This window comes from Panthera uncia (assembly GCF_023721935.1).
Source record: "Panthera uncia isolate 11264 chromosome A3 unlocalized genomic scaffold, Puncia_PCG_1.0 HiC_scaffold_11, whole genome shotgun sequence".
Classification (NCBI taxonomy): Eukaryota; Metazoa; Chordata; class Mammalia; order Carnivora; family Felidae; genus Panthera; species Panthera uncia.
This window is the reverse complement of record NW_026057578.1, coordinates 1,731,413-1,738,881: the sequence shown is the minus strand read 5'-3', so window position 1 is coordinate 1,738,881 and position 7,469 is coordinate 1,731,413. Positions and strand designations below refer to the sequence as shown.

General features: G+C 62.3%; 1 protein-coding gene across 4 annotated transcripts in view; it reads left to right on the top strand.

The window, feature by feature from the left end:
• The first annotated feature begins 7,033 nt into the window (after positions 1–7,033).
• The window catches only part of OSBPL2 (oxysterol binding protein like 2), a 37,768-nt gene continuing 37,332 nt past the window's right edge, over positions 7,034–7,469 (top strand). For 3 of the 4 annotated variants that reach the window (XR_007462014.1, XM_049650506.1, XM_049650502.1), the window contains exon 1: positions 7,035–7,118. The gene's annotated coding sequence lies outside the window, so the exon portion shown is untranslated. Of the gene's footprint in view, positions 7,119–7,469 lie in introns of all 4 variants that reach the window. The other variant, XM_049650505.1, reaches the window with a different exon arrangement.

Here is a 7,469-nt window from a genome sequence, read left to right as displayed (position 1 = left end):
CCCTCTTCCCATGCCCCTGCCCTCTCCACCACGCCCCTGCTCTCTCCACCATGCCCCTGCCCTCTCCCCCACACCCTGCCCTCTCCCCATGCTCCTGTCCTCTCCCCCATACCCCTGCCCATTCCACAGTCCCTGCCCTCTCCCCATGCCCCTGCCAGATTCAGCCTGGATCTACCTTTGGCATCACATAGTCCTCTCACATTTCCAGATTTGCTCTGCTGACTCATGCAGAGCCGGAAACACCCATATGACAAGTAATGATCCCTTCCCTGGGCTCTGTTTTCCCATCTGTACAATGGTGCAGTATTGGAGAAGCCAGTGGCTAAATGCCCCCGGAAACATTTGGAGCTCCTTGGGGTCTGTCTTGACTGACTCACCAGTGCACCATCCGGAAGGGTGGTTCCAGCCTGCGATGCCCTGATGGGGAGAGGCGCGCTCCAGAGGCCTGGACTCTCCGTGTGGAGAAGTGGGCTTGGAGGCTTCTCATCAGAACCCGCGTTCCCCGCCCCAGGTTTGGCTCTGCTCCCCTCCCCGTGGCACAATGTATGCCCTTGAGACCAAGCCCCCCGCCTGCCTGATTACCCCAGAGTGATGCAGTGATGCCCCAGGTCCCATCCCGTGCCCTGCCTGGGGCACGGGATGGGGCCAGCCTCCGGGTGGAGGTCCCTCAGGAGAATCTGGCCACTCCTAGGAGGGAGGGGTGGCCGCTGGGGAGAGCGCTGGCTGCTCGGCTCTGGGGCCACGCCTGTGTCCTGCCTTCACAGATGCTTTTCCCACGACTCTGTCTCCTCTGGGCTCCACCCAGCCCTGGGGAAGCGGGCTTGGAAAGAACCCCTGTTTGCAAACTGCGGGGGGCTCCAGGCTCCATCGCAACCCTGGCTGCCTGCCAAGACCACCTGCACCCACCTCCTGCCAGCATCCAGGGGCATTTATTGAGCACCTACTGTGTGTAGCTCGGCTAGGAGCCCAGAAAGCAATGTTACTCCTGTAGCCAGTGAGTGGCTGGAGGTGCCCGATGGCTTCGTCTCTGGTGGTGCTCCGGCTGTGGGACTCGCGGGCAGATCGCCTTCCCGGAGCTGGGGCAGGTCTGGCTAAGTCCCCAGCATGAAGCCTCTTCTCAGCGCCTTTGCCTCCTCCCCAGAACAAGCCCGACCTGCTCACCCAGCCTGCCACCCTGCCTGGAGGGGACAGAGCCACCCAGCCTGCTGTGCATGGCCTGGAGAGACAGCACCTGTGGGCCCTGATGCCTGTACCTTATCTAGGGCAGCTGCAGAATTTGTGGGGCCTCGCGCAAGAGAAAAATGCGGGCCCCTCCCCAGCAATGAAGAATTTCAAGGCGGCAACAGCGGGGCAGTGAATTGAGCACGGAGCCTCGCCTGACTGCACAGGTCGCACAGGGCACAGTCCTCCATGAGCCACGAAGGCAGGCCTGGGGCGTGCCTGGCACACTGTGGCCAGCTGTCCCCTCCTCTCCCCTCCCCTGCCTTCACCTCCCGGGATGGCATGGAGGGGGCACGCTGACCCCCAGAAGAACCTCAAATGCCCCAGTGTTTCCTACCCAACACCCCCACCCCACCTGCTGCTGGTGCCCCTTTCTCCTGCTTCTGCCCACCCTGCTGATGGCCCGCACACAGACGCACCACACCCCTCCTGCCCCACGTGGGCCCCTAGGAGGGGTGGAGAGAGAAGGGGCAGGGCCCAGCCGCCCCTCCCCTTGCCCGCGGTCCCCTCTGGCCTCCTGGAATCAGGGCCTCCCAGTGGCACCAGCCAGCACAGCAGGTGGTCGACAGGTACCACAAGGAACCACCGGCCTGAAGTCAGGGCACGGCCAGGAAGGGGGAACCCACAGGCCCACACTGAGCGCGTCAGTGTCCGGGGACGCCGAGCATCCCGCCAGGCACAGGCACAGGCCATGGGTCCTCTGTTTCGTTCAGGCTGGCCATGCCCTCCGCTAAAATGCTGCTGTCCCACCAAGAATGGCGTGGGACGCAGTTCTGGCCAGTGAAGAGTGAGCAGAAGTGCCTGGAACTTTCAGGGGCCGATCCTCAAATGGGGCTGACTCACTGTGGGGCAGCACTTCTGCCCTTCTCTGCCTCCTTCTTCCTGGCCAGATATGCATGAGATGCCTGGAGTAGCAGCAGCTATCTTGGGCCATGAGGTGAACCTGAGAATGGAGGCTGACTCTAGAATGGCGACACGATAGGCTGGGGCGTGGTCCTCGATGACCCACGGCTCCCCGCCAGCCCTGGACAGCTCGGGCTGTGTCCCGTGAGATAGGACACTTCTGCCTTGTGGAAGGCTCTGTTGTTCTGAGTTTCTATATATGCAGCTTCAGCTGACCCTGAAGGGAAGGCAGCTGCATTGGTCCGAACGTCCCTGCCCCCAGCAAGGTAGGGGTCCCTCCAGCATCTTGCAGGACACTCCATGGAAGAAAAGCTCCCAGTTGCAGCAAATCCTGGCTCTGCAGGTGGGTCCTCCGTATCCCAGAGGCTCCCACATATACCAGAGTGAGCAGGGCGCTAGGAAGCCCTGCATCGGAGAGGACACTTGTTGGCCTAGTTTATTTATTTAGTTATGATTTCATTTATTTATTTATTTTGAGAGAGAGAGAGAGCGCGTGTGTGCGCACGCGCGCACGAACGAGCGGGGGAGGGGCAGGGAGAGGGAGGGAGAGAGAGAGAGTTCCCAGCAGGCTCCACGCTCTGCGCTCTGCTCTCTGCACTGAACTCCACATGGGTCTTAGGGCTCACGGACCGTGAGATCATGACCTGAGCAGAGATCAAGACGCTTAACTGACTGAGCCACCTGGGTGCCCCCTCGTCGGCTTCATTTACGTGGCTTTCCCAAACCTACTTGGCCACGAAACCCTTTCTTCCAGAAACACCTAATAACAGCCACAAGGGACTGGGGATTGCATGGCACCTGGTTTGGGAAAGTGCCCTCAAAGATGCTCAGCCCACTGCTGGGTACACAGTAAGTGCTCAATAAATGCTAGGGCTGCTACTGAAGCTAGAAGTGGGGCCTAAGTGACCTCTGTGGGCGTGGAAGGCGGGGCCCCGCCAACCCCCACGTGCCTGCCTTGCCCTCTCTCTCAGCCCCCGGGGTCGGCTCACCCCCGCCCGTTCCTTCAGGGGACACACTGACCTCAGGGCCAACTCCCTCCCCCAGGGATGGGGGTGCCGCTGAGTCAGGCGGGGTCGCGCCGGGAGGAGCTGGCTGGCAGAGCCGCAGCGGGGTGGAAAGTGGGTAAGAGGAAGGCACTGCTTTTTCTTTGGCAGAATTTAACGGGTGCAGATTGCTCAGGCCCCAAAGCCATGGGGAAAAAAAAGAAAAAGCCCTTTGCCGCTGCTATTGATAACTTGTCTCTCTTCACGTGGTGGGTTCAAAACTAAAAATACCCTCCTCCGACGACGGGGAAGCCGAGCGCTGTCACGTTGCAGAGGAGACGAGAAGGTTGCATGGGGAAGGATCCGCTTGGGCCACGTGAGGGCCAGGGCCAGGCCGCGGTGGCCAGCGCTCTCCGGCCACCCAGGTGGCATCCTCAGAGGAGACGCCCCAGCATCCCACAGAAGAGAGCGGAAAGTGTCTCTGCAAAGGCCTGTGGGTGGCAGGGAGAGGGCTGAGCCTTGGGCCCCGCCCCGCCCCCTTCCAAGGCAAAGGCGAGGCCAGCAGTGTGGGCACTGCTGGACGCCCAGCCCTGTTGGGCTTACGGGGTGGCTCTGGCTGCCGGCCGGCTCTGCAGCGAGCAGACAGCCTGCTCTGCTGCCTGAGTCTCAGTTTCCCCATCTGAAGGAGGCATCATCCGTGTTCTGCGTCCTCACGGGGAGACAGCCGGGAGGGTAGTACGTGTGAATGTGCCTCCTGACGGCACAGCAAGGGCACGCGTTCCCACACATTTGGGGCTTCCGGGCACCGGGCCCACAGGTCGGCCAGCTGCTGAGGGGAGGCCGGGCAGCCACCCACAGGGCTGCTGGGTCACGATATCAACTGAGCCTCGTGCGGGACGTGGGACAGGGAGGTTCTAATTCTGGGACGGTGAGGGACACACAGACACTCTTGGGGTTGGCTCGGTCGGAGAGCAGTTCCTGCAGGAGCAGGCACCCTGAAAGTTACGTACCAGCCCAGCACACGTGGATGGACCCCCGGGATCCCGAGGGGACTCTGGGAGACAAGCCAGGCCTGAGCGCTCGGGATGGAGGACACTCTGTGACAATCCCCCGCCAGTGGGTAGGTCATCAGTAGTTGATATGGTGACCCATATGGAGTCCCACAGGGCCCCAGCCACCCAGGAACAGCTGGGCATCTGGTTCAGGGGCAGACCCGGTGGAGAGGTCTGAGCAGGTCTCTGTCTTTCTGACAAGTTCCTGGGCCGCTGACTCAGCACAGGCTCAGTCTGCTCATCTGCACAGTGGGAATCACACATAGTATCTACTCGGTTGGCCGTCGCAGGCATGAAACTGGACAAGACATGTCACCCACTGGATGATGTCAGCCACCACCACCATCATCGCATGGCCCCAACCCCTCTGTCTCCTTTTCCGCTCCCATCTTCTGTCCCATTCTTAGAGAATTTTGCCTCTGGAATCGGCCTCTTGACCTACTGAAGATCAGGAAAAATGCTCCTGCGTTGGGTCCCAGGTGCCGTCCTCCCAGCCATCAGCCAAGAGGGGATTCTCACTCAGTCCTGGACTCGGGGACCAGGAAGGACCAGCACCTGATCCTTGGAACTCAGTTTATTGCATCTGTTAAAAGGGGGTAAACTGATATCCCAGCCGCAGGGCCCAACTGGGGTCAGACCCTACCCCACTCCAGGCCAGGGCAGAGGTGGTCAAGCTCAGCCCTGGTGTGGCCCGTGGGCAGACAGGAGACTCTGTCCACTCCAGCCTCTCCTCTGGCCCTAGCTCCCCGATACCGCGTTCACCCCAGAGGTCATGGCCACGGGGTGGGCCGGCAGGTTGAATCCCTCGGGGCGTGTCCTTTGCCCTAGGTCAGAATCGCAAAACCCCGTCAGAATGAGGGGTGGTGGTTTGGGGACCCTGCACTGGACTTTGGCCAGGCCCACAAGGGAAGCTTTGGAGCATCTCCATGGCAACAGGCCTTGTCCTTGTCCTGGCTTGGGGGCCTGCACACACCTCCCTCTTCTGCTGGGGTCGGTTTCTTCAGGGGTAACCATGGCAACGCCTTTGTTTCGGAGGCTTGGCCCCACCCCCTCCTGGTTTCTCTCTACAGCAGAGGTTGGGAGAGCTCCTTTTCAGTCCCAGCACGTCGGCGGGCTGCAGTGACAGGGCCCACCAGTGAGCTGGGCCAGTCTCTAGGATGGGGGATGACGGGATCTCTGGGCCCCACCCCTGCCGGAGACCCCATCCACTCAGTCGAGGCCGGCCCCTGCCCTCAAGGCACCCTTAGTCCTGCTGGGGGTGACCTATCAGTACCTCCTCCTTGCTAGAGATGGGGAATCACATTCTGAGGCGGCAGCGCGGAGACCAGCCTTGGGGGACAGGAGGCCGGGTGGGGCACGGTGGGGGTGGGGTCCGGCTTTGTGGAAGAGGCGGCCCTGAGCGGGACTGTCTCCATGTGCCATGTGGCCACGACTACTCTGTCAGTACTGTTGGGGGTGCAAGACCCAGTATTCCTTTGTACTCAAACTGGCTTCAGCAGAAAAGAAAATACAGTAGCTCCTGTAACCGAAAAGTCTAGGACAGAGCTTGCTTAGGGTGTAGCTGTTCCAGGAGACCCAGGACGTGTGCTCTTGCTTCCCTCCGGGCTGGCCTCATTCCCGGGCGCCACAGCCCTCACGGTGGCGAGACGCCCAGTAAGTAGCTCCAGACAGCGTCTTTCACTCAGCCGGCCCAGTTCTGGAGAGGTCTGTGGGCAGATGGGAGAGTCATTTGGCCTCGGCCTTTCCCTCTCACCTGAGCTCTCCGACCCCCAGCGGAAGTCTCAGGGCGGACCCTCATTGGCCAGGACAGGGTCACTTGCTCACTCCTGAATCAATCACTTTCTGAGCAACCAGCCTGGTTCCTGTTACTCCACTCACCCAAACCCAAACCCAGACCTGCGATTCAAATGGGATGAGGGTGGGAGAAACCTAGTTTGCAAAGGAACATCTGGGTGCTCATAGGCTCAGAGAGGTTAGTTAACTTGCCCAAGGCCACACAGCTGATAAGGATGCAAGCTCGGGGTCTGACTCCAGAGCTTCTGGGCTCAATCGCGGAGCCACTACAGATCAGTGAGTTTTATTTATTTATTTTTAAACGTTTTATTTATTTTTGAGACAGAGAGAGAGAGAGAGAGAGAGAGAGAGAGAGAGCATGAATGAGGAGAGGCAGAGAGAGAGGGAGACACAGAATCTGAAGCAGGTTCCAGGCTCTGAGCGGTCAGCCTAGAGCCCGACGCGGGGCTCGAACTCACGGACCGCGAGATCGTGACCTGAGCTGAAGTTGGACACTTAACCGACTGAGCCACCCAGGCGCCCCCAGATCAGTGAGTTTTAAACAGGGGAATTAACTGCCAGGGATACGGCCGGAGGGTAAATTGGCGCAGGATTCTGGTGAGCGATCAATGGTATGCCAAGGAGGGTGGACAAGGGGGAGCCCGCAACATGTTTGAACTGAGGAAGACAGCTTTGAGAGGAGGACTCCAGCCGCCGCCCGTCCCCTGGGGGTCGGGAACAGCGGAGCGCAGAGCCACCAACCGCCCAGCACCCCCGCCACCTGACTCGCTGTTTGTAAACTCAACCCGTCCAGCCACGCCCCTTCCTCCCTCTCTCCCACCCACCTAGGGTCAATATCTGCATAACCCCGCCTCTACCTGCTGTGACTGGCTGTCCGTGGCGTCACTCCTCCGCGCGGGCGGGACTCCCGAGGGGCAACGGGGGTTGCCGCTCCCGCAAATGATTAGCATAGTCCCGCCTCCCGGCGCGGCCCTCGGGCCGGGCGCGGATTGGGCGGACGGCCGCTGACGCTCCGGCGCCGGGCGCGGCGAGTGGAGAGCGCCGGCTGTCAGTCTGCCTGGCGGCCGGCCGCACTTCCGCCTCGGTGTCAGCGGGTCGCGGGCCTGTGGGGCGGGGGCGGGGTGGGCGGCGAGGCTCGGCCGGCGCCGGAGCGACCGCGGTCCAGGTGAGCGGCCCGGACCCCGGCCCCGCGTCGCCGGGGTCTCGGGCGGGCGTCGGGCGGGCGGGAGGCCCGGCGGGGCGGGGTGTTGGTGGGGAGCGGGAGCCCCGTGCTCACCGACCCGCCGGCCAGGCCTGGACCCGGCCCGACCCCGGCCCGACCCCCGCCGCCCGCCCGCCCGTCCGTCAGCCCTGCGGCCCCGGGGAAACTTGGGAGGAAAGTTGGCGGCGGCGGGCGGGGGGCGGCGGCGGAGGCCCCGCGTCGCCGGGCAACCGCGGCGCCGGAAGTCGGGTGGGCTGGGGGCCCCGCCCGCGCCTCGGTGAGCACGGGGCTCCCGCTCCCCACCAACACCCCGCC